A 27,420-nucleotide genomic window follows, 5' to 3' on the forward strand; every position below is an offset into this window, starting at 1 on the left:
GGCTTTGCTGTGTGCACAAATTAATGCCGGGTTTCCAAGAGAAAAGATCTGTGTTTCCCAATTTGCTTTGTAAAAATCCATTACTATTCGTTAATGAATCCTAATTGTAATATAAAAAAACTAAAAAAAAAAAAGTAAACCAAAAGGTAATACAAAATAAATTGAGATGGAAACGTTAAAAAACAAGATTAACAATCTGTAAGTGACTCAGCAGCTCGGCCTGGCAGTGCAGGTGTTGAGGGTGGCAGTTTATGTTAAGAACTGTCCTTACAGGCAGAGTTTCTCTGCACTGGATCTGCAGGCGGTACCCTGGGCAGTGGTGTGTTTGCAGCAGGTCTGTTACACCGGTGTGGTTGTGCTCTCTTGGCTGGGACTGGAGTCTCCATCATGGAAAAGTGTTGTATTTTATCCTCAAAGTGATCATAAACACATCCACGAGCACAACAGACCAGGCATTTGCATTGTGGTGTTTGAAGCTGTGTAAAAGATATTGCAACAGTTAATTTTCTGCTTTAGTAAGGCTTTTCCTCAGCATCAATTGCTACTAAATAAGTTCCTAACATTTTTCATGGGCATAACTTGCAACAAGACAGCAATAACAATTACATATTGTTTTCAAATAAGATGCCATTTTCCTTTCTGGCAGGCAGCAATGGGGTTTTAATGGGCAACATTTGTTTCATGAAACTCACAGATGCTTCCCTGACATTTGCAAAGGAAGAAAAGAGAAGAAAACAAACCCAGAGAAAAGGCAGAAAATACAAAGAGAAAGATTCAGCTTCCATCCCAGTGATTCCTCTTGCGTCCCAGGCTGATGCACATTTTGCCTGGATCAGACACCCCTGAGGAACCTGTGCTGCAGAGCTCTGCTGAGAACTTGGGTCTCTCCCCTGGTGTAGCCCCCCCAGCCACTCTGAGTCATGATGGGAAATACTGGGAGTTACCAGGCAAGTGGGGCCAGTCAAGGAGAAGCAAAAATCAGAGGGGATAAACTTTCCAAGAGGACAAGCTTTCCAAAAATATAGATTAAAAAAAAAGAAGACAAATATAAATGGCACTGACCTCATTCTGGTAGAGGAAACAGTAGTAGTCTTAACCCAAAGAATGGAAAAGCCAACATCTGGGAGGAGCCAAGACAGTAGCTATGGCCACTGCTTTTCCATGTCTATGTTTTGAGCCCTCCAGCATATCTGGTGAGTGGCAAGAGGCACTTTTTTCCTGAACAGACCCAAACCATGAGACTTTTTGAAAAGAGCCTGTCAGCACTGCCTTGTGGTCGGTGCCAGGGAGCCAGAGACAGGCGACTGAGTGCCTCAGTCTAAGTGGCTGGACAAAATCCAGGGGCTCCGTGTATTCTGCACAACAAAGGAAAATTGGTATTGTCACCACATATCTTTGAAGCAATCCTGCTTACCTACAAGGGTCCTGTTCCCCAGGCCACTCACACACAGCACATGGATTTGTTGGCACAGCTCTAGGTCAGGTTCAAGACTCAGCCCACAAACCTTCTTCCTCCTCACCTTCTCTTTCCTCTAGAAAAGGCATTCCCCAGACAGCTACAGATCAGGAGATGCTTCCTTGTTATCTGCCAGAAACTGAACAAACTCTGTGGGGAAAAAAAACCCCAAAGTAATTCTAATTCTGTAGCAAGTCCAGTTGTATTTTTCTCTCCTTCCAGCAAATGAGAGAAATGCTTTTGGTTTGTGTCTTCTTTTCTACCTGTACATACTAGAGTTGAATGCTATGGATAATTGTAAAACCAAGAGGAGACTTCTTAAGCAAAAATATCCAGTAATAACCACGTTCTAACTCATGTAGGTCTGAAGAATTTTTAAGGCATCATGTGCTGAGGGTGGGACAGCCAGAGTCACTGGTGTGCTCTGACGGCTTCCTGTTCAGTTAGCCTGTACCATTCCCATTAGTTTAAATGGAGGCAGGATTTAAAGCTATGCAGGTCGTACCTACCTGAGAAATACACACAGACTTTAATACAGGACAAGTGTAGGCTCAGTGGATGTACAGTGTACAATCCCAATACCCACAATTCCTGCACTGCCACAGCCAGGCCATGTTGCCTCCCCAGACATTGCCTTCCTGAGGCTTTGGCAGATATAATTTTATTTCTTCACACTGTGAGGCTCCATTGTTCACTTGAGATCATTCCACAGTTCAGTAGATTTACTATAGATGTTTACCCCTAGAGTTCATCCTAAACTCAACTTTCTTTAATTTAATCCCATTCTCTACAAATCTCTTTTTTTTTTCTCCATGGGTAGTAAGGCATTCCTTTTTTATTCCAAATAAAGCCTAACTACTAGCAACTAGAAATCAGCCTTATTCCTTAGTTGGAGAGACATAATTTTGAGCAGGTATAGGTAATTATGGACCATACTTAGGGGTCCTTTAAAACTTTCTGCTCCATTTCCTGTCCCTGCAGGGATGGTAATTGCTGTTACACATGACAGTGTCACAGCAGTGAGCAGGGCAGCACTGACAGGCTCCAAGGACAGCTCCAGGCTGGGAGAGGGGAGGGAACTGCATCCCAGCCCCGCAGAACACCAGAGACCAAAACACACCCATGAGGGAGGGACCACGGTTGGATGGGCTTCTCCCCAGGCTATTGTACCCCAGTGCAGAAACAGGGAAATGGGACTACTGGAAATTGAGTCCATAAGGAGAGAAAGGAGCGGGTCATATTCTGATTTCACATTGGCTTAATTCGGGAGTTGCTCTAATAACCCTGTGGAATCGGGTGGGTTTGAGTGCCAGCTGAAGTAAAAAGGCAGCTCAGGCTGAGGCGATGTGTTCTGCCAGGGTTGCTTTAACTTCTTCAATTATTTTTGCTCAATATAAATATCAACCCCAACAGGCACTAACAGAAGGCTCCAGGGGCCTTTCCCAGCTGTTTTGGGCTTCAACCCCCAAAGCTACCTCTCAGAATTCAGTTTTAGCTTCAGGCACTCTAAATTTAATAGACTCATTTGAGCAAAGGGCTTATTGGAAATCCACATTGGAAAATAGCGAGTGTAAGTGTGCTCATGCCAAGCCATAAACACATTTATACAGTGCAGTAAATCAGTGCTGCTGCCTCTCCTTGGAGAGGCCGGGCCAGTTAACGTACAGGACAGGAGGATGGAACTTATTCAGCTTCCTGCAGGCAGGTAGCAAAGGCTGCAGCCATAGCACCCCGCTGGGCCTCCACATTTCAGCCCACTGGCTTTTGGCTTCTCATCCACTGACTACTGAAAAAGAGCAGACATTTGGAAAGGCACTGCCAGCGTGGCATGAGTGCAGCACGAGGACTGGCAAATGGGAAGAGGCAGGAGAGGTGATGCCTGTGGGCATCTACTAATACAAGGTCTGCAGAAGTACTCGGACTCTGTAACGCACTAACGTGCTGGACTCGCTCGCAGAAATTCCTGTATCAGTACAGGTCATACGATCTGACCAGTGACTTTGTACAAACGAGCATGTTTAGTTACTTGTTATCAGAGCACTGCATTCCCCCCCACCACTTGTGTTATTCAGAATATAAAACAAGGTTACAAAAGAAGGACAAGATGTTATGGAGAGCGGGTTAGCTTTTAGTGGACACACGGACAAACAGACACAAAGACAGAGAGACAGGCACAGACAGATGCACAGACAGATGGACAGACAGATGGACAGACACACAGAGGGACAGACAGACGGACAGATGGAAAGACACATGGACAGTCAGTGGGACAGACAAATGGATGGACACACGGACGGACAGACACACAGACAAGCGGACAGACAGACACATGGAGAGACAGATGCACGGACAGACGCACAGACGGACACACAGATGGACAGACAGATGGACGGACGGATGGATAGACACATGGACGGACACACGGACAGACGGACTCACGGACGGACACACCAACAGACACATAGATGGATGGACACACGGACGGACGGACACATAGATGGACGCACAGATGGACACACGGATGGACAGACGGATGGACAGACGGACAGAGAGACACATGGATGGACGGATGGACACACCCATGGACGGATGGACAGACCCATGGACAGACACATGGACACACGGATGGACACAAGGACGGATGGACACAAGGACAGATGGACAGACAGACAGACGAAAGGACAGTCACATGGACAGACGGATGGATGGACTCACAGACGGACAGATAAATAGATGGACACGTGGGTGGACACACGGACAGACACACACATACGGACGGATGGACACAGACGAATAGACACAAGGACAGACAGACGGACGGACACATGGATAGACAGACAGACAGGACACACGGACGGACATGTCTTTTGAAAACAGCGAGAAGCACCCCAAGCACAAAGCCCGTAACACCAAACTGGAAGCCCAGGAAGGTGCCAGCAGGGCCCTCACTCACCTGCAGCCCCTGGTGGGAGCAGCCCGTGCCCCTGCAGCAGCATCCACACGGCCGTCACTGGGCAGTCCTTTGCACAGGGAGTGCTGTCAGCTGAACAAAGAAAAGGGATACCTTGGCATGGGCCACGGAAACTTCTGTTTCCACAGAGACTAATTGATATCAATATCCTGGGGGGCAAAGGGGAACCACACAGCCTAAGTGGCAGGAAGAGCACTGGCCTCTGACTGCAACTTACCTCCCTGGCCATATGCTGCTGCCTACATTAATCCATTGAGTCATCGTCAAGGAAAGGGGGAATTTTTCCCCCTTCATGGTTTCTTTACAGCATGAATTAGGGACATGACTGTACCCTAGTAAAGTATCTGCATTTTCCAAGTGTGCTTCAGTATTACAGCGTCCATTATACTGAGTTTGCATCATCCTCATATCTACAAGGCATGAGAGATTCCCTTCACTGCAGAGCCTTTACAACAGTCTAAAGGCTCCAGACTGGAGTGGCTCCACATCTGCTTTTTCACACTCACATTCAGCTTTACAGAACACCAACTGCACAGACACATATAATAAATACCTTCACAATCACTAGTTACTGGTGTTTCATTACCCCACCAATTTTTTTCCCCTTTTCTTTCCCTTGATCTCAACCTTTGGCCCAGGGATGAATGCTGTCATTGCATCAGCACCTACTGACATTATAAAAAGTGTCCCTTTTCCCTCAGGGGAGGTGTACATTGGGTCAGTGGGGTTCTGATGCTCTCCCTTACTCACATCAGGCTACATTCAGTGTAACCAACCCAAGTTTAGCATCGTTTTTACTCACTCTCAGTAGGGCAAAATCAGACCAAAATCTGCTCCAGTGAGCACACACTCAGACCAAGATACACAGTTGATTATTACCTGTATATGAAACACATTTTCTCCTGCTCTTTCAAAGAACAGCACTGGTAGATGATACAAAAGCCTCAGTTGGATTTTCAAGTGTAAAACATTTCAAATAAAACTCCCAAGACTTTAAACAGTTGACTTAGTTGTGGCACATGATGTTGCATGATATGGAAATTATATATCAGGATTGTATTTCACCATCAAGTCCAAAGGGGTTAATAAACAAATCTGTTTGCTGATTGTTTTTCTGAGATATAAACCTATAGAAGTATATTAGTTCCTCATCAATTAGCAGTTTATCTCTGTATGTTTCCCAGAGGCCTCCCCAATAGCATCGTGGGGAGGAGTGAAATGGCCACAGGGATTTCAGATCAAATCCTTTGCAGAGAAGATGATAATTTACAATACGTACATTTGTTTACTTCCACCATAACTGCTACATCTGCTTTACTGACACTAATTAATTAAGCCTGGTTTAATTAATTGTGTTCTCTGAGGAAGGTGGTGTTGACATTTTGCAGCTGGTGCTTGAGAGGGGAGCTGTGGAAGGCAGAGTTCTTGACAGCATCCCTGGTTTGAAGTCCCCCAGCTCGCCACACCCCTGCCAGTGCCCGTGGCCTCTGCTGGGCCTGCAGCTGGAAGGAACACGCTGGATCTGAGCCTTCAGCCCTCCTGCAACTGCCAAAAAACCTTCAAGTGGAGAAATAACAGTCCAAAATCTGACTTGAGTCTAAATAAACCCCAAACCCAGAAACAGATTCGTAGATAGCATACCTTGAGTTTCCTCTCACTGAGGCCTCTTCCTCTATTTATTTACTTATTTAGATTTATCTAAACTTCCTTGGGTCAAACTCAGATGTGATGGGACAGATCTTCTGTTCTGGATCAAGTTAACATCAGCCCCACGTCTGCCTTGCACATCATTCCTGTCTGTGGCTGCACGTCTTGTTTTACACAGATGGGCAATCATGCATACAAATGCTCCTATAATTTATCCCAGAGTTGTTGAACTGTTTATACAGGCAACTTTCCATCTATTCCTAACAGTCCACATCCTACAGAGGTGTTTTCTCTTGTTCCCAAAATATTATTCTTCATTAATTAAATTTTGGTAAAACAGCTATACCTTTGAGAGATGGAGATTCCTAATCTCCTAACAGGCTCTTTCAGGTCAGGGAAGAAGAAAGTCGTAATATTTTCCCCAGTGCTATGTTGCCTGCTAATTCCTTGTCAGAATGGCATGTTTACCACCTCTCAGTGGTGCTCTGACTGGAGTTTGGCAACAAATCCTTTGCCAACAGCCATTTTACAAGTAAAACCTGCACATTTCTCCCTGAAAGCTATTTTTAAGAGCACTTTCCTTAAAGCAAACTCTTTATCCAGGTTCATAGCTGGGCTGTGCCGATTTCAGCGCCATTACACCAGGAATGAGTGTGACTCGCTCGATTGTTGTTGGTGGCCTGGTGTCACATGCATTTGCTATATCCCTGGCAACAGCCAGGCTGCCCTGTGGCTGTTTGGGAAGAAAGAAACGGAGTGAATCAGAATAAGCCATAGTCCCTGCAAAAAGGGGGAAGGAGAACAGAAAGGAAGAAAGGAGCAGCCATGGAGTGGGGTCTGGGAAGATTAGGCGTTGGTTTGAAAACAAGGAGGCAATGAACTAAACCCCAAAGGATTACTTGTCTACTTTCTAGCTGCACCAATAGTCATTTCTCTGCTAATTACCTTCCCCTTTGTGCAGGGGGTGCCATGAGCAGGATCTCAGCAGTGGTGCTGCTGTGCCCAGGGGTCCACATGAGGCACAGTGCATGTGCTGGGGGACGTGCCACGGCATCAGCCACCAGGCACATTTCAGGAAGGGCTTTCAATGCCTCAGCTTATTTTGTTTTGCTTGCAAACATCTGAGCTCTCGCATTTGGCAAAATAAAAGCACGGCGTGTCATTCTCTTTAGGGCTCCACAAAAAAATCCTATCAGTGCTTTATAGACAGCAGGATGGTAGTTTTCCCAGCTTCAAATGCTTTCCTGTTCCCGCTACTCGTCCAGATGGAAAGGTTCTCCAAACAAAAGCCTAGTACAGGGAAGGCATGTGTGAGTTTGCTTCCAGACACCTCAGATTGCAAAAGTTTGTCTTACTTTTTTGCTGTTGGCAAAACTGTCATTGAAGGGCATAACTAGAGGTTTATCAGAAATGCAAAAAACCCTCTCTTGCTGTTCTCCTTCACTTCGCCTTTCCTGCAAGCCGGTTATCAGCAAACACTTGTCAACATTTGACTGCTGTAAGGCAGGTGATTACAAGAAATAAGAAATATTTGGTTTTTCTGACTGTTTTCTGTCTCACTCTGTACCCAGGGTGCTGCTCCCACTTGAAATAGTTTTTTGCCGCTGTTATCTGAAGCCCACAGCTTATAACAAAAAGGGCTGATTATGTAAAAACAAAATGACATTGGGCTGTCAAAGCAAAATCCCCTCACCACAAATCCCAGGCTGGGCCTGGAGCTGCAGCTGGCTGGCAGAGCAGGAGGAATGCCTGTGTGGCAGTGGAGTGGAAGCGCGTGCTGCCAAGTGGGGCAGCCCGGCCGGTGCGCAGCTCCTGCTCCGGTGCCCTGCACAGGAGTGGGGCAGCCTCCTCACACCAGTGCCACAACTGCCTTTGGGCATTGCTTACTCTGGATCAGAGGGGGCACAGAGGGCCGGGAATGTGTGGCTTTCACAGTGATAATCTGGAGCCAAGTGTTTCCCTGTGAAAGACTTTTGATGTGTAATGGGAGCCATACTCCTCCACAGTGCTGAATAAATTGTAGCCCAGGAAAAACCAAAGACTTGTGCTAAGGGTTTGAGTTTTATGCATTAGCTCTGTCTCATAGATCATGTTTCTGTATGTGAAAAAAAGAACATGTGATTAAGTGGATCCTTTTTCCTTACGCGAGTGCAGGCACAGTGCTGATACTCACGAGCTGCACTTTACATCACATCACGGGGAGCTGTCTTCACTCCCTTGCCTGATTGTCCAGTTTAAGACCAATACTCCCACTGATATAATTTCAATAGAAACTATTACTCAAAAAAAACTGGTCCCACTTAAGCAGGGACAGGACTCAACTCACCTCAGTTTAGGCATCTAAAAGCTGGGCGTTGAGTCGAAGCTTCTTCTTTCGGCTTTCTCCACAGGGAATTAAAACCCTGGTATTTCTTCACAGGGTAAAAAATTCCCTCCATAGCATCATGTGGAGAGGGCTCCAGAGACACCTGTTTTTCTGCCTTGACAGGGTAGGACAAATAGTTAATTCTTGAGTCCCAGTCAGCTGAAGCTGGGTAAGATGCATTCCCTTTCATTACATACTTAAATTTTGAATCACCACAGTATCTTAATCTGATGTTTTGTTGGGGAATTTTGTGGAGCTCCTCCCCCATCTTATTATAGAAAGGTATAAAAAGGTGTGAAATTTCTCCGTCTTGCAGGATAAGGTTTTAATTTTAATTTTTAACTCAACAGTAACAGAAACTATAATTTCAGAAAGGCTGCTATTGTCAAATTAGGAAGTTAAAAGCCAGTTTTATGTAGAGGATTTTGGTTTTTAGTAGAGCTTATTACTAGAATGAAGACGTGGCTTTGATAAATTCCAAATGCATCCAAACTACAAATCAGAGTTTTTAACTTCCAAAATACCTCCTCCTTCGCATGCAGTCGGCTGACTTTGTTTTACTCCCTTTTTTTCCAGAGTTCTTGGCAACTTCAGCTCTGGCTGTGCTAGTTAAGATGAGTGGTATCTGTAGGGTTACTGCCAGAAGGGAAGGAAAAAAAAAAAATCAGTGCAGACCCCTGCTTCAGGCCATGTCATGAAAGGGAGCTGGAGAGATCTATCCCCTGGAGTAAAGCAAATGACATGAAAAAAAGCTGAGAAATGCAGTTCAAAGCCAAGATCCTTTCTATTCCCATTATGAATTAACCAAAATTCCCCCTAACAAACAAACCCCAAGCTATGCAAACTCATATCAGTAAATAGGTTTTTAAAAAAGCATTTTCTAGTTTAAACAGCATAGGATTATAAAAAGGTTCTGGCACCTCCCTGAGTCAGTGACTCAGGACCTTCATGAATCTTGTCGATTGTGAGGGATTTTGAAAATCAGTGCAGGTTTAGTTGTAGCTTTTGTGCCAGGACCATCCTGCCTCTCCAAGGTAAGCATCTTCTATAGACAGACTCCACTGTGCTCAGTGCAGAGAGGCACTGCAGTGTCACACAGCTGGTACCTGTGCAGCTGCTGCACTGCCATCCAAAATTTTGCTGCTTGCTGGGAGGAAACTCCTCATGGTGTATCCACCCCTTGAGGAGTGCCAGGCACAATTAATAGCCAGCATTTGGCTTGTCTCTGATGAAAGGTCAGAGGCCAGGGACCTAGGCTGAAAGCTAATTTCTGAAGTGATTTGTCTGGATCCTGCTACACCAGTCAGAAGTGCAGAGTGCCCTAAGTGCAATACTGTAATTTAAATGCTTATAGTACAAGAGAGAAACAATTCACTGATCATCTCATTAGAGGCTTAGTTTTTTACTTCTGGACAGCTTTTCCTCTTTGATCTTGTAAGAAAAATGAATGGAAGTTTAGGACATGTTTATTTGCTTTTGTAAAGGCTTGGATCCAAGCAAAACACACTTATATCTGGGAAATAACAATGAGGGGTTGTAAACATATTAAATACCTTTGACCAGCGCTAGATACCAAACCAGAGATTCCCAAGGTTAAAGAATTCAAGAGTGCTGACTCCTGGTTTCCATTTGACTCCCATTACAACCCTCATTTGTATGCCACTAAAGAAAACAATGTCCTTCTCCCTGTGGACACATGAATGAGTTATATTGTCATTGTTTGGTTTTCTTTTTTTTGCCCCTTTTAGTCTTCAAAAGACTGCAAGGGCTGTAGCCTGAAAATCTCATGAGTCGAGAAATCTCTGCTCCCATCTGTTGGTGAGCAAGAGAAGAATGACCATAAAACTAGTGAATCTGATTAGTTGTTTCACCCAGGCCACTGGATAGACAAATAATCCAGAGGTAGGGGCTCTCTGGTACCATCTCTTGGATAATAAAGAATATGGCCCCTCTTTGTATTTGTCTCCTCATTCTTTCAGTGGCACTTTGGGGAGACCTCATAGTTACATTTCAGTGACCACAAAGTCCTACCATTCTTCCAAGTATCCTGTACTGGGATGACTACACTGTTAGTTCTTGCAAAGGATTTAGTGAGTCTTAGTCACGAAATAATTCATTTGAGTTCAGATTGGTTTTTAGGAAGCAGATTCTGAAAGCAACAGACCATCGAGCTGCAGGTGGCTGGCAACAGGCCTGCCCAGGCAGGAGTCAGACCTCTGGAGCTGTAGTGTCCAGACTGTGCTGAACTGCAGGGAAATGTAGCAGCTGAAGAAGGAGAAATGATGCTTATGAGGAACAAGCAGGAAATTCACAGCATCAGCTGGTGACCAAGGCAACAGACTCTTGCCAGAGGTACTGAATGAAGTAATGGTCCTGTTTACTGTGGATTGTTTTCCCAAAGTTCATGGCACATGTGCCTTGCCATTAGCAAAGGCCTCGTTGTTTCAAAGAACTTCACACTTGCAAGGGATGAACTGTTGCCTGAAGATGCTTGGAAGACATTCCAGGTGGGAAGGGACACAGTGCTGTACAGCAGCTTTGAAGAGCAGTCATTTTTCGAACTCAGCCTTGTTGCTACCAGGAGCTGGGTTCTGGATATCCAGGGATTAGATGTGGTGGCAAGATTCCAAATAGGTGGAGGAGAAAGTGGTCAAAAGGAAGTAAGTTACTGAATTCATATGGAAGGGCTTGAATTTCCGATCTCATCAGCTTCTTTGCTTGAATTCTCTCAACATCCAAATCTTAAATGAAACCTCACTGCCATTGTTAGGAGCAACATTCAGTTCTTGTCGCACTCTCATCGGTTGTTGTTACTATTCCATGATTATCAGGAAGAGGAACAAGCATGGTAAGAAATGTAAAAGAGGGCTGGAGGGAAAAGATGCTGCTGAATAAATCCATACTGGGGTAAACACAGTGCTGAGACAGAATATCATTCAGCAGAAGGGTTTATCACTGAGAACTGGCATGTTGCATTTGAACTGGGATTTTCTAAAGAAAACCACCCTCAGACAGCTGAGTGATGAGTTCACAGTATGAAAGACTGCTCGGGAGTTCATCCACTGAAAGGCCATTTACGGGCTTCACTTTCTCACGGTCCCACTCTGGAAGGAGTTACACAGCCCGTGCAGGTCCTCCCATTGTTTCAAGTGAAGGGAACATCAGCTGGTTTTGCCATTGTGAGCAGGGGCTAATTGGTTCTGTTCACTTCAGTGTCTGGTTTACGAGCCCAGGCACCCACGCTGGACAATGGGACAGCGGCCGGAATCCGTGATCTCCGTTAGACACGGAGCATTTCGGCCACTTCTGAGGGACTTGGCGAGAAAACTCCTTGTTTCTTTTTCCACACAATAAAAAAAGCAGAAGATAATTAGGTCATTCAGAATGGATAATGATTATCCGTGGTTTGGGAGGAATTTCCTTTCGACAAAGGCTCCTCTACATCTGTAGTACAAACTGATTTTCCTGGAAGCTTGCTATGAGCCAGGGGAAGTAAGCTTCCCAGGGGAACTTCAGGGTGTGAAGCACTTGCTAATGCCAGACACACACAAGGATACATGCAGGTTTATCCCTAGCAAGCCACGCTGCTAAAGAAAATAGGAACATTTCTGCCACCTGGGGAGATCACAGTATCAAGGTACAGAAACAAATATTCCTAAAAGAATGGATTTCTTTAGTGTTTTAGGGATTTGTTTTGATAATAGGTTCTTCACAGGAAGTCAACCTGAGTAGGTCTGGATATTTAGTCTGACGATTGTTTGCCACAACTGGGTTACATGACTTTGAACTTCATTCATTCCATGCAGGGGAGGGCATAAAGACACTTTTCCAAACAGAGATGGCTTGCCTTGTGGATGACTGACCTGGTCTCCCTAAATTTCAACACACATATATTTCTCCTACTGTCAAGTCATTTTTTAATTTGAATTCCAAATATTATTCCCTTTTTTTTTTTTAAACCAAAATATCTGGACTAACGAAGGCATTTAGAAAACAATGTGCTTTATGTAACTTGCAATAAAGATGGCATTTCAGAAACTAGCATGAATTTTACAGATTCATCTGAAATGGCCAAATTCGAGCACAACTGTTCTTCATGTCTACTTGTTGCCACTAGAGTGGGCCCAGTAATAACTACAAGGAAGAAAATGAAAACCAGAAAAAAAGCTGTATGTGTTATTTGTCCCATATTATGCCTGTGGCTTAATTATAGAGACTCATTGTGTGCTTAACTAAAAAGCAATAAAGGCACTGCAAGAAGTGCCATTAGTGAGTCAGCATCACCCCCTGAAGATCTGCTTAGTTTCTGGAATCTTTCTGGTGGAAATCCCTTTAATTTCTTATGTTCAGTCCCTGTCCAAGTCTCCAGTTTGTTGGCACTGGTACAAATAGTTACCAAAGGGTGAAGACAGGTAACAAGCAAGATCACAATCAACTCCTACCACTTCAGCAGTGTGTGTCCACCATGCAGAGGGTAAACCTGATGAGGGGGTGTTGCCTTCTCTTCACGGGAGATTTGAAAGTTGGGAATGGTCCACCACGGGATGAAGGCACGGGGTGCACAAATGAAAAGCATGAAAGCACATGGTGAAAACATGCAAGATGGGGGGGTTTGCAGAGGAGCTCGAAGTTGTGTTTCAAAAGTGCATTGTGAACACAGGAAGCAGCAAGCTTATCAAAGATCTTTACCTTGCCTGCAGTATCAAATGTTATGTTCACAGGGAGACCAGACAAACAAATTGGCAGGATATGTCAATAGAGTCTAGACTGGAAAAGGTCTCCTGAGAAATCAATATCCAAATCTTTAATCTACCACGTTATATATACTTTTATCTGCAACAGTGCAGCTTTTCACACATCCCTACTTTAAGAAAAATGAAGTTAAATGCTCTTGGGGAAAAAAAAAAAAGGAATTCTTCTTTTTCACTAACTGCCCATATTCCCAAATGCAATTTGAAGCCTCATCCAGGGAAATATTTACATATGTGCTTGTGTGATTCTGACTGCCCCCACACTTCCTGTACTCACTGGAGCTCATCTGATGCTTTAAATTAGGTGTTGAAATGCCCTCCTGAATCAAAGCCACTAATTCAGATTTCTTTGTCTTTAACGTGGAGGACAAAGAGAGAGCTTCCTCCTGGAAGCCTCAAGAGTTTGTAACAAAGATGATGATGTGGGAAACCATGTCCCCCTGTTCTCCCAGGTGCCATCAAGAGCACTGCCAGACCTGCCACATCAGCAGTCCTGTAGACAGTGAGGGGTGACGTGGCTGTCACTCCTTCACCAGTTCAGGCATTCTCAGAGCTCTGGTTTTGCACCCTGTGCTATTCTGTACCTGTGTTTGGGGACATGGACATCTCCACCAGGTAATGAAAATACCATGGAAAACACAGAGGGTGACTATGAATTGGAATGTGTGCACTGTGCATTTTCTTCTCTATATTCTACTTGCAGAGCTGACACTGCATGCACATTAAAAGAAGTGGGAAAAGCACAGCCCCTGAAGAGATCATTAGCATTTCTTTCCTCCCAGTATGGTCCTTCCTTTAATTCCTTTTCCCTTTCCCAGAGAAGCATACCAGATTGCTCTGGACAGGATGCCTTATCTGTGACTTACACTCAGGACACCCAGCAGCAGAGAATATCTGTGTATCAAGTTAATGCTGAAATCACTGTGATTTGATGCCACGATAAAACACAGCCCAGTGCAAGAGCACACAGGCAGTTATTTCCTGCTGCAGACAAACACCCATTGAACACTCCTCACCACATCTGGGGGACCTGTCTTACCCTATTGCTTTTTTTGTTGCTTTTCAGGATATTTCACTGAAGGAATGGGAACAAATCAACTACAAACTTGCACGGAAAAAGCACACAAATTTTAGATGTTAATCTCTCGTTATCAGGGACCAAAAGGGCAAAGGACCCTGCTCCAGTGCCACACTCAATATTCTTCACAGGTGTGAGGAATTTCTCCTACAGCCCTCACTTTCCTTAGTAAACTCTTTTCTGATGGTTGTTAAAACTTTTTAGTTTTTCCTGCCTATAGTGTTTTCATCTGTCCATGCCCTCTCTGCTAAAGAGAAATGATCCCTTACCTGTGTTGCTAAATTAGACAGTCCTTCCTGTGATTCTTGGAAAATTACCTTTGTGGTATTTCCAGGAAAGCACAGTTTTCTTGGGGACATCTTTAACGTGGCCATATGATTCTTTCATTGCAGCACAGAATCCTTATTGAAAAGCAGCACAGTAATGGTATTTAGAACATTATGCAAAGGAAATACATCAAAATACCTGGAATGATAGTTCATCAAAGACTTGAAATTCACAGTATTGCCCAGTCCTCTTTTTGGTGATATTTCTGAGTCTTTTCCATAACTGGTGTGTTGTTGAAAGATAAGTGTGAGATAGTCAATAGGATCCTCCCAGCACTGAGCACCTCTGACAGTTCACTGCATTTTTGGAATCCATGCTTTCAGTTTGTCATTTCCCCAAACAGTCCCAGCTCTTCACCTTCTGTGCTTCAGTTTCCTAATGCATCACTTGGGTGCTACTGTTCTCTTTGGGCAGTGCTGCTCATGTTTAAAGGGCTGTGGAAACAAGAGTCAGGACCAAGCAGGCTCAAAGAGTGCAAAGCTCTGGTTTTCTGGGAGTGAAATACTGGTTTAAATACAGTCAAATCCTGTGTCTGTAACTGTACTGCATTTAAGGATAAGAATTCTTTTAAGAGCTATTTTTTTGCCATTCCTGTGAATCTGAAGCAATAGTTTTGCTGGTTTGTGCTGTGTAATTTCAATATGCAGCAACCTCTCCAAGCTGGATAATTTGGAATCCACACACGCCTTGCAGTTCCAAGATAATTTGATCTGAATAGCAGTTTCATGTAAATGTTTTGGCAGTCATGAAAATATCCTCAACATTACTACTTGCAGCTTGAAACACCAATAATGATTTTATGTGCTGGCAATGAAAGAACATGATAGGCAGGTTAAAATCATTAATTCCTCTCTCTGAAACTGATATTTTCTCACTGAAAGGTTTGAAAACAAGTCTACATTCAACAAGTTGTTTCTCTATTAATGTGATACCAGCAGCATCTGTGCAGCTCCCTCTCTTCTCCTGTGGGCAAGCACTGTTCAGGGGAGCTGGAAGGAACACAGCTCCTGCTTGCTTCACCCCACAGCTGGGGGGAAAACATGGGATATGATGTTTGAAGTGTTGGATAATTGGAGGAAGTGAATGGAGAATGATAACAACAGCAATAGGGAAGTTTCTCAAGTGATTTGAGAAGGTTGTCTGGTGCAGGCTGGATGTTTGATTATCTATGCACTGGATACCCACTTCTCTCTCCTTGAATAATACATGGGAACCAGGAATTGTTTACTTTAAAATATCAAAATGAGAAATGATCATGTTCTGAAAATAAAACCTGGGAGTTTCAACTCTGCCACCTCTAGGAAAGCCCAGTGGGAGGGATAGGATTGCTACAACTAGGGGAGGCCTCCTTTTCCTTATTTGTTATCATTTAACAAAATCTGAAGGCATCTTCCTTTGCAGAGAGCAGGAAATCATTCCTGTGCAGCTCCAGGGCCACACAGAGGTTATGGTGCCCATATCACTCGTGGTGTCAAACAACAGAGGGCTTCACGATTGTACAGGGACTGTACCAGGTCACCCAACACTGCACAAGAGAAAACAAAAGAGCACATGTACAGGGGAGTATTTCTGGCTTAGTAATAGATGAAAACACAGAGCTCTTTAGCTGCCTTCTCCCTCCAGCGCTCTCAAATACAACTGGTTGTGCTCCACATTTGGGAGTGCATGGTCAGCAGACAGAAAACTCCAGCCAAAATATTCCTGTTAACTGGAGATAGGTTTTTGAAAACTGAACATTATGAATCAATGTTGTACTCTCCAGCCTTTGCTCTAAGTCTGGTTGGAATTAGTAACCTAAAGCTTTATGGTGATAAACTCCATTATCCTGTGGAGAAGGACCAGTGTACGTGTTGTGTACATGCTGACAAACACAACCACGCTTCTGCCTGTCACTGGGAAATAAAAAGGACTGTGCACATTATATATCTACAATGTCTGCATCTGGGAGGCAGACTGCAGCTGCCACTTCAGTCCTGGGATGAGGCAGCCTTATATAGAGTGAAATGGGGTGTCGCTGACTTCAGCAGCAGGATCCTCAATGACTTTTGTGTCCTGCCCAAGGTGCCTTGGTATTCCCCATACATGGAAGCAAGTGTTTCACCACACTGAGCATGATTTTTGCTAATCAGAGAAGATGTAATCACTGAAGCAATTTGGAACAATATTTATGAAATGTGAATCTTGGATTTGTTTTGCACAGTCGTCTTATTTTTCTGTCCAAAGTTGCTTGTTATGCAAACTTGGAGGAGTGTTAAATATCCCATGATACTCAAAAACCAGAACTTTCCAAAGCCCCTTTTTATTGGGGTGTTTTTTTCTCTTTGGCTAAACTCATTCTGGGCTAATATTCTTTTCCAAGTTAACCCTTCTTGATCAGTGCTTTTAATGCAGCTGCCAGAGTCGGCCGAGGAAGATGTTACAAAACCTTCTGTCCCACTGCTGCACGAGCAAGGATGTTTCAATGGAAACACGGTCCTTTTGATCTCAGTTATTTGGGAGTTGGTCTTCTGCAGCTTGTATCTCAGCAGAAAACCTAACAATCTGTTTGCTCTCACTGGGATTGTCTCCTTGCCAGCACAATTACATTGGTGAGTTAGGGAATAATGAGTGAGAACAGATGAAATATTTAGATATAAATAGTCTGTTTTCATGTGCTGTGATTGTCACTAATAAGGCAAGGACGTGTGGTTTGTGGTTCAGGGACAGGATGAGGGACCAGGACATCTGGATTCCTTTCCCAGCTTTACCACAGTGTATTGAAGAAGCCATCAAGCCTCTTTGTACCCCATCAGTTGGAAGTGGATAATAACGCTCTGGGGACTAATTCTTTAATGCTGTCATTTTCCCATGTTCTGAAGAGGAGAGCAATACAAGTGTAGGATTTTGACATACTAGAAATCAGTCAAAAAAAATTTAAATCCACATACCTAGAAAGTTCTTGAATTAATTCATCCTATCCTGACTTAAGGAATTTTACCCACTTGCAATTTCAAAGCAATGGCAGAAAAACAAGAGGAAGATTAAAACCAATACAGAATGTTAGAACAAAATCCTGAAAGTGTGTGATCTTAAGTTTTCTGTAACAAGTTTTCCTGAGCTTTACACTTTTTATACTCCTAATAAGGAGTTGCCAATGATGTCCTTGACTAAAATGTGCTCGCATTTGTTCAAAGCCTAGAAACTACTTAGTAACTCACAGGGGTTGGCATGATTTAAAAAGGCCCTACAGCACCATCTACACAAGGGATGTGTTTCCCAGCCTATGTATGTTTTGCTCACTGCAGCTGTAAGTGATAAATCACTAAACCATAGATTAAAAGCATGTAATTGGTATAAAAGTAATTAAAGACAAGATTCATTCTACCTAGGAGTAAATAAGCACATTTGGCATAGGGGAAAAAAGAGAGGTCTGTTTTTTTTTTAACATGCATATGGTAGTCGAGAGTCTCAAAAGCAGAGTTGCTTCTTTGGCTGAGGAGGGAAAAAAGGAACTGTGCAAAGAAGTTGAAAGCCTTGAGTTTAAATTATTTGAGATAAGCATATTATTTTAGGTTTTCTAGTGCCTAATTAAAACTATTTAGTAAAAACAACAGTCTGTAATGCACTAATAATGTCTTACCTCCTGATGGACTCTGGGTGTCACATGGTTCCATCTACATTGGAAAGTAATGGGAAAGCCAAATGGGAGCAGATCTCCAGCTGGTCATGGGGGCCCCACATCCCTATTGCACACCTGGTTGGGTTTTCCAGTCTGGTCTGGCTGGAGCACAGGAATTGTCCTTGTGGAGCACCTTTCTGATGCTGGATTCATCCCAAAGTACGGCTCCTGTGCTCAGACCTGCGGTGCAAAGACAAGCATGGTAATTGGGAGAAATCAGGGAATTTGCTTCAGAAGTGCACTCTGGTCTGAACTAAAATGCCAACCTACCCCCACCCTGTTTGTACTGTCATCCCTGAGTAAGGGCAGCACAAGGGCTTGGTTTGCACTTGGAATCCAGCTGGCCAGGCAAGACTGAGCACAAATTTCCCGTTGCTTTCATGAAGGCTTTGCTCTAAATCACTGCAGTTGGACAAGGCTGAAGGAGCAGCTGGAATACCTATCATGCAGTGTAATTTCAGACTCCTTTGAAAAAGGCTCACGGCTATGTGTAAGAGAAACTGGCTTCAGTTTGGTGATTTTAACTCATTTGGGACCATTTTTGAGAACGCTGCAATACTGGCACAGGAGGTACAATTATAGGCAGAATTAGCTCCTCACCATCACTCTGAGCTAATACTGTGTTTTCTGGGATGCTGAGGGAAAAGCCAATCTCCTGATGTGCAAGAAACACTCCAGGAATCTCCAGTGATTCATTTATTTCCTAACTGACTTGTACATTAAAACACAGAATACAAGTCTATGGTTACCCAAGCCCTTCCCCTTTGCAATCCCCAGTCCTTGCCTTCACCAGGAAAAATGTGGGCACATGGCCTGCCAGGAAACCCTTAGCACACCCTGGGTCCCCAGTAAGGAGATGTAGGGAGCAGCATCCCAGAGCTCACTGCTGAGCTCCCTCACCAACCTCCAGAGTCTTAGAAAACGAGTGTGCTCACAGAGACAGGGAATGGGCACCAGAAGGCTCATATTCTTTTCCATAGAAATTGCACTTAAAATGATTCACATCGTAGCATCTTTCACACTAACAATCCTAAAAAGACATCCCAAACCAACACACAAATGCATAAGTTGTAGCTGTATAACTAGGTATGCAAAGCCATGTAAATAACTCTCTTCATGTGGGGAGGCAAAGCAGTCTGAACTACCAGAAGATTTAGCAACAGCAATTCTTTTCCTATGGCACAAACCCCACCAGCAGTAATTTCATCTCGAGCTGGAAAGCATAGCATTACATTATTTGAGCACAAAGGCCAAATTTCCCTTGTTGCCAGTTAGAGACCCCAAGCTCATACAAACACAGCAGGAGAAACCTAAAATGGTTTTGTTTCCTAGCGGTGCTAATTCCATTGCTGGAGAAAATGTAATTATATTTCTATTGACATTCTAATGATAACTTTGCAGGCCAGACTCCATTCTGCCTGTTAGGCCAGATAGAAGCAAAGCAACAGTGGAGAGCTAAGGAAGAGTCCAAGAGCTCCTTAGTGATGCTGCGACTGGAGCCCAGCTGGTAATTCCAGCAGTAAAAGCTCATTCTGTGAAAAAGACAGATATGATTTAATTGTGTCTTCACTACAAAACCTCTCCATTTTGATCACAGCATCCTCAAACAAACTCCATGTGGACTTGACAATATGCAGACTCAGCTTTTGTCCTGTATTGCTGTAAAACCTGGACTCTCAGCATAAAACCTGATAAATGAGCACAGCAGCCCCTGCACTGTGGAGATGCCCCACTGTTGGGAACAGCAATTCCTGCTGGTTGTTCCAGGCTGCTGGAATCACATACAGCAGATCCAAACTGGAGCCTGCACCATTTGACTTGTGGCTTTGCTTGCCTATTTATCAATCTCAGCTGCCCTCCCCTCCCCTATTAAAAGAGAGGCCCTGGAGGAAAATGGAAGTCCTTGCCTGAAATTCAAGGAGGTGGGAATTGCAGTAATTCATTGCTGATACATTATTTTAGTGCATGGTGGCATTTCTAGGTATTTATCCTGGCTATATCAATTTAATATGTTATCGTACCTGTGCCAGCCTATCCTATTGTTTTCTCAAGGCACTGTGTCAGTGTGAGATATCACTAGTCCTGAAATCAGGATCATATCTTCATTGTATGAGGAAATACAGGAAACAGAGGAGTGCTTGTATATCTGAAACTCAGTTTTCCCTGTTAAACTGACATTTCATCACTCCTTACCACACAGAAGAGTTGGGAAGGTGACATTCAGACATGAGAGCAGCAAGAGGTACATGGGAGCCACTGGCAAACTGTGATGCACTCCTTGAACTCCTTGTGTAGCTGAGAGGTTGTCAATGGTCACATTCCAAGCCTGGAGCACAGATTTGGCTGAGTTTATGTTTTTTTTTCCATTTTTATCAATATTAAAAATATGTCCTGCACACGGTGGTACTTCTGGCATTCACCACGCAAAGGTCTTTGCAGGATTGCATTTTTATAAATGTTTCATAGTAGCCTCCAGATTTCACAAGCTTACATTGGCCTAAACAAGAGGAATTTTATGTGTTTTATGAATGTTACCTGAGGAAATACAGCTCCCAAATGGTGATTTTTTTCTCCCCCCAAAATACAGTTATAATGGGGGCAGATGTATGTAGGCACTGGAACAAAGTTTCTTAAAGGACAGTTAAACCATCTTAGATATTTAGAGCTTTCAGCAGCCTTTGTTTGGTTGTTTTACCTGGGAAGGTTTAGGAGGTCAGTTTTACTGTATAATGCATTGAGCTGGTAATAAATGGAATAGGAATTTGACTGAATTTATAACCAGCTAAAATGCACCAATGGCAGGGAGCAACTCTTAAGTATAAAGTCACTGGCACTGTTAAATTCTAAAATTAGTATATGAAATCTAATAGGAAACTAATATATGAAAACACTGAAGTTTAAAATTATAGGTCACCTCTGTCTAACTTCATTTGGAATTAGTTATCTGCTTCCAGATTTAACTAGATGCATAATTTGCAAAAATACAACACACAAGTTAGAAATGTACCTATCAATTGGAATAGAACAGCAGATAATGTAAACTTCATACATGAGTCACAAAACCAAGACACTTGGAGAAAAAGTATTTTGCAGGCTACCTGACAACATTTTCCCCCAAGTTTTGCCTCCTTACCAGAACTGAGTTAATTCCAACAGTGCAGCAATACTGCAGTGCAAGGGAGAGCACTTCTGCATGGATCCTGCCCTGTCCAGAGTCCTGGAAATGTCACAGCCATAGAGTCCCACTTCCTTCACCGGAGGAAAGCGGAATAAACATCTGTGCATTTGGATGATCATCTCAATTAAACTGAGTATGGCAGAGCCCTCCTTTAGCAGCTTCCCTTGGCTAAAGGAAATGAGGGGGTAATTTGACATGTCCGATTACAGGATGGTCCTTCAGCAGCCAAACAGCAGGTCAAGTGTTAGAGACAAATCAGATGTATCTTAATGCAGACTGGTTTTCTCTGTTGCACCTCAGCACTTCAGAACTGCACTTTATCACAGAAGAATTTATAGTCTGTTTATATGACACAGCACACACAAGGAGGAGAAAGCAGGGACTTTTTCTGAGTCCCATTAGTTCTGAAATAGTCATACTCTAAAGCACAAATTGTGCTTTCCTTCTTGTTCACTTCATATTTTTGTCATGTCATCTGGTGTGCCATCTCACTCATTCAAGGACTGCTACATCACTAAGACATATCACTTAAGATTACATGTGAAAAGAGGAATTATTGAATGAATATACATGTGCTTCAGGCTCTGTCTGAGCTGGGATGGATCATTCCTTCCTTGTTCCTGAGCACTGATTTCTTTACAAAGATTTGCTGGGACAAAACCCTCACCTTTTATCAAGTCCGTATCACCTTCATGCACTTTGTCAGCAGCTTCCCTCCTCTCAGCTACTACATAAATACTGAATATTGCACATGAACTGTTTACTGTGTAAATATATAGGTCTGACAGAGTGGTCTGTTAGAAAAGCAAAGAGGAATAATAGAGAATAGTTTCAGATAAGCCATGTCAGAGCAGGTGCAAGAGTAAGAATGGTCACTCTGCACAAATGACCATGACGAGGATAACACTTGAGACAAGGGGAATTAGGTCTTATACGGGAATAAATGTTGAGCTAGAGAATTAACTTATGTTTGTTTGAAAGAGCTCAGTGAGACATAAAAATGTTCAAGAATGTTTAATCCTAAAGGGAATGAGATTTATCAAAGCAGTATGAAAGGATAATACATTCATTTCTGGTTCTACAGGCAAAGAAAAGGCAAAGGAGTCCAAGGCATTGACAACTCAGAAGCTCTTTTTCATGCTGCCCTCATTGCCTCGAGTTTGATGCTACACTGAAAGGCCAGTCTGGTTCTGGTAAGCAATTACTAACTTGTGATAAGCATTAGGGTTACATTTAAAGATCAGAGCACACATATATAAACCATTTTGAGTACACACGTGTCCTCTGCTTCATGTCCCTGCACGTGGGTTTATATCCCCTCATCACGGTGCTTCCTCTTCCCTTCTTTGTGACTCCAGGAGCAACTGGAATCTGTATTGAAAAGAAAACGTAGTTAATTTAATTCTTAATAATATGTAGTCGACACAATGGTGGGTCAGCACTGTGACTGAATCCTGAAGTCTTTGCTCAAGACCGAACTCCACCTACGACCCATTCGGGCAGCTTTTTACTCTTCAGTAAATCTGGTCCTTTGCTGTTGTTTGCTCTCTGTTCAGTGTAACCTTTGCCACTGCATAAAAATGAAGGCATCATTTTGAAAACCTGTGTTGAAAACTCTATTTTGCAAGCATTTTACAGAGTTCATTTCAGCTCAGGGTCTAAATAAAACACTTGAAGAGTTTGGTTTGAATAAAACTCACTCTACCGTAAGGTGAAGTATTGAAAGTTTGCTTCATTTCATGTCTTAGGAGTGACTGCTAGACATGATTTCCGTACAGGGGTTGTCACGGGTTAGGAGCTGTTCACCTCTACTCACACGTAACAGGTTCTTCTAAAGGTGTGTGACTCTATGAATAAACAAAACTGAAAGCAGGCTTCATTTTGCAAATGGTACTAAATATTAAAATGCACATTATTAGTATTAAATGCGCCTGTAAAAAAGTACCTGAGCCTATTCTAGGTGTAGTAAAAAAGACTGGGGGAAAAAAAAAAGGCACCTTATTGCAAATCATAAGGTGAAAATGTGGAGAATTATTTTTCTTTTCCAAGTACCTGTAGAGTTTTAGGTCTGGTTTCTAATCATTGTCATTTATATAATCCACAAGTTTCTTTTTTGATGGTCTGAAGTGTTAGTTTCACATGCTCTTAACACACTGGTTTGACTTAGAAGCAGTTGAGCTGTTTTGTTACAAATGGTTTTAGTTTCCAAGTAAACCAAGTGGCAAAGCAATTCAAAACATATTGAATTCATTTAAAATATTAATATCCACAACTGGCTCTAAATCAAAAAGAATTACTCTAGACTTAGCGAGTTTTATTTCTGACAGTTTTTACTTTTAAAATATAGTCAAACATATTGGATATATTCACTTACTTTAAAATAGCAAATCAGTAACACAGGGATCGAAATAATCCTTTTTTCCTTGTGTCCAAGACATTCCTTCATACAGAAGAAAATGCTTCGTTTCTTTTCCCTCCAATGCAAAAAATAATCCTGTAAATGCACTTTTCACGTCTCAATGTGTGTGGTAACATTGCTGAACTTTTAGATTCTGCAATTAGATAAATCAGGTTTCCTAGTGAAGATCTAAAGCTGCAGGTACAATTTGTCTTCATTTCACATGGGATGTGGGCAGCTCCTGCCTCGGGCCCAGATTGTGTGCATGGACAGCTCCACCATCCCCATTACACTGCTCACGGGAGCAGGAGATGCCTTGTTACACCATTTTCCCCTGTTTTATTAGAGGTGTCCCTTCCAAAGTGGCATTTGCATTGTGATTATTTGGTCTCAGGCCACCGAGGAGTCAGGAGGGATCATTTCTGGTTGTAGCTGTGCTGGATGCCCTTGCCAGGCCTCACTGTTATCCCAATCCATCATCACTTTATCCTGGCATGTGCTGCAGTTACACATCTCACCTCCAGGATCTGACCCACAGAGGGGTTTCTCCCATAGCCTGTCCCTGTGGATTTTCCAGGAGTGTTAATGATTTAATGTTAATGTGTATCCTCTTCAGAATGGGCTGTGGAGACTGGGGCATGAAAGGTCATTCTTGTATAAACACATTTGTTTTGCCTTCCTTCTCAGAAACTTTAAATCAGAAGCTTCCTTACACAGAATGCCCAAACTGACAGCTTTAGGATGTGTGAGAAAGACACAGTTAATTTAGTGCAAAAGATAAGACATTTCCTTGGGGAAGCACTAATACCAGGCCTATTACCCCCTCAGTGTCATTTCAGATTAGTGTGCTACAGAGAAAGGGATTCTAAATCTTTTTAATTGAAAAATATTTGTCTTTCCCTCACTATTATAGGTTTCTGCCTAGAGGTTAAAGACTTTTTAAATTATTTCTGAATTACATCCAATTTCTGGACAGTTTATCAAAAAAAAGGAGGATGCAGTTTGTCTCTTGCTTTGTTAATTTATGTCAGACCAGAGAAAGGAGAAACATACTCCCTTGGTGACCCAAACGAAACAGTTACATAAAAAGATGATTAGAAATACAAAGCCTGGACATATCTAACTTAAGATTTGCAGCTGTCACAGACACATCCACCACATGTGGGAATACATGCCACAATTATGCATGCAAAATGGGAGGATAATTATCCAAACATGGTGGGTGAAACAATGGTTGAGACCAGAACTTTACTCGGTTTCTTCCTCTCTTTTTTTCTGGCTGAAAGTTTGAAAAACATCAAAACCAATGGTTTTAACCCATGTAGGTTCATAAGCAACGAAATTACCTCAAGAAAACAAGAAAATGCAAATTCATGTTTACCTTTAGCATGTCCTGAGCAGGACCATTCAAAACTGGGATCTGGACTTGCTGAGTCCTTGACCCACGAGGAGAAGATTTGCACGTTGCCTTTGACCAGCCTCCTTCTGTCCCAAAACTGAAGGATGAGATTTGAAGCCAAGTTCTGGCTGGGAGTGGAGTAGGCACTATCTTTGGGTAACTGCACAGCTCACAGAGTATTTGTGTGTTAGGGTGGTCTGGTTTTTTCCCCTTGAAACTCCTTCCCACCAACTGTACTCTTCCCACTTGTGTAATGGTTGTGTTTGCTCTCATCTTTACTGAAAAAAAAATATTTTCCTTTTCTAATTCCATCCTTAGCCATTGTTTTCCCAACCTCTAGTTCTCAAGAAATGTGATTTCTTTAAAAAAAAAAAAAAAACACAAAGAAAAAGGTCTAATTAAACCATTTATCAAACTTTTCCAAGTGAGTAGAGTGACAAATTAGCCCTATCTTCCACCAGCCATCTGATGGATGGGAAGATAAAGATGCAGAGGCTGTTGTTTTAGCTGGAAGCCCTCCACTATATCAATTGTTTGGCCCTGAGCCAAAAGACCCTATGAGATGACAAAGACAAATGATGGGTCCACCAAGTTTATGCAGCGTGAGGCCTGACATCAAAGGAATCTGTCCTTATTAGCAGTATCTCTCTGCCTTCCTCCTGGAAAAAACACTCATTTGTTTTGTAAAAATATTTCACTTAATCCTTTCACTCTTTCAGTAAATGGAAAGAAAATTAGAACTGTAAATAAACTTGCACAGTAATAAATTGCTGACGACTTCTGCTCTTCTTGACCAATACGAAGTGATTGTTACAACATTACTTTTCAGTGATGTCCACCAGGAGAGTCTAAGACAGGTGGGCTGCAAATAAGTTTCCCTGGGAACCTTTACTTTTATCACTATTTGCTTGGGAATTCTTATTCCTAAGGTATTCCCTCCTGGTGGTTTTAGGGTACAGGGATTGGAGTGAGGTGGCTATTGGGCCTGACACTGTTCTTACGTGACAGGATGACCTGCAGTGTCTAACTTACATCTTTCTCCCTTCTCCCAATGTTTTTTTAATATGCACTGTTTTTACATGTAGTGGAAACCCTGTGTACAAGGTGGAATACAATTACTACCTGGTTGGAGAGCGGGAAGAGAGGATATAACAGCCAGGATGACTTCCAAGAAAAGCAAAATCAACAACCAAACAACAAAACCCTGTTCTGACACCTGATTAGAGAGGTCTGACTGAAAACAAGCCATTTCTGCAAATACTATATGTTAGCCTGAGCTAGAAGTAAAATCCATATATTTTTCACTGGAAAACTATTTAAAGGTTACTCTTGATGTCTCATTACTTTTGATGTCTCATTTTTTATTACCTTTTTTTCCTGTGTTGAAATAGGACAGTATTCAAGTTACTGACAGAATTAGAAACTTTCATTTTGTTTTATCAAACCCAACTGCAGCAGTTCTGCATAGCTCAGTATTCACATACCTGATCAGCTGGATTCATCCTTTCAACAGAACATTTTTACAGCACAGAATTAAGAACAATAATGCATTTAACAGCTCTAAGTCCCTAATGTACTTTTCTAGCTGCTTGTTTATAACAGGGCTGCTTAGGAACCAGATTGTCCCTATGCCACCCCCTTGCAACACTTTGGAGGAAACTGCAAATAAACAAACTGCACTGGTTGAAGTTTTCCACTCAGGACTGCATTTTTCCAATAAAAATGAATTGTAAGGATTGTGGCAACATGCAATTAAGCATTCAAACCTAACTGTGTCTAACTCAGGAAGGGAACTCCTTGAACAAAGAAGCTTAAATGCAATTTGGCTGGAAATTAAATGGAAAAAAAATCAGCAGTGCAGTTGCCAATGAACCAAAGTGTTTGCTTACATATAATTCCCAGCATGGTCATTGTCTGGCTGCCCTGGCATTCTGAGATTATTTAGAAGACAGTAATTCATTGCCTCAAGAGACAGGTAAAACAGCTCCTCTCTCAGTCAGTCAGCCTGGCTCAGGGGGGTAGTGGCTACAGCTCAATCCTATTTAGCCTTTCTTCAGTAAAATAAAGGATTTTTCTTTTCTTTAAATATGGCTCCAATTTCTGAATATAGCAAACTCATTCAAAACTACAAGCTCCAGCTTTTTCAAAGGCTCATGGATTTCTCAAACACTTTAACAAATAAAGTTAAAAAA

General features: G+C 42.6%; 2 long non-coding RNA genes across 5 annotated transcripts in view; both read right to left on the reverse strand.

Moving 5' to 3' along the window:
* Positions 1-204: 204 nt before the first annotated feature.
* Positions 205-14,826, reverse strand: LOC113954497. 4 transcript variants are annotated; one of them, XR_003530239.1, is made up of 6 exons: positions 14,734-14,826; positions 8,964-9,075; positions 8,401-8,554; positions 4,410-4,499; positions 1,063-1,604; positions 205-476 (listed from the first exon to the last, which is right to left on the reverse strand). It is a non-coding gene; the product is annotated as an uncharacterized LOC113954497 (long non-coding RNA). The 4 variants fall into 4 exon arrangements; XR_003530240.1 differs by lacking the exon at positions 14,734-14,826 and having other exon boundaries at positions 8,401-8,550; positions 8,964-10,291; XR_003530238.1 differs by lacking the exon at positions 14,734-14,826 and having other exon boundaries at positions 1,415-1,604; positions 8,964-10,291.
* Positions 14,827-18,223: 3,397 nt separating this feature from the next.
* The window catches only part of LOC113954496, a 36,672-nt gene continuing 27,475 nt past the window's right edge, over positions 18,224-27,420 (reverse strand). The window contains exons 6-8 of the long non-coding RNA XR_003530236.1: positions 22,709-22,802; positions 20,447-20,579; positions 18,224-18,433 (exon numbers count right to left, since the gene is read on the reverse strand). This is a non-coding gene — a long non-coding RNA (uncharacterized LOC113954496). The remainder of the gene's footprint in view (positions 18,434-20,446; positions 20,580-22,708; positions 22,803-27,420) is intronic.

The sequence above is a fragment of the Corapipo altera genome, unplaced genomic scaffold, assembly GCF_003945725.1.
Source record: "Corapipo altera isolate COAL_440 unplaced genomic scaffold, ASM394572v1 255, whole genome shotgun sequence".
Classification (NCBI taxonomy): Eukaryota; Metazoa; Chordata; class Aves; order Passeriformes; family Pipridae; genus Corapipo; species Corapipo altera.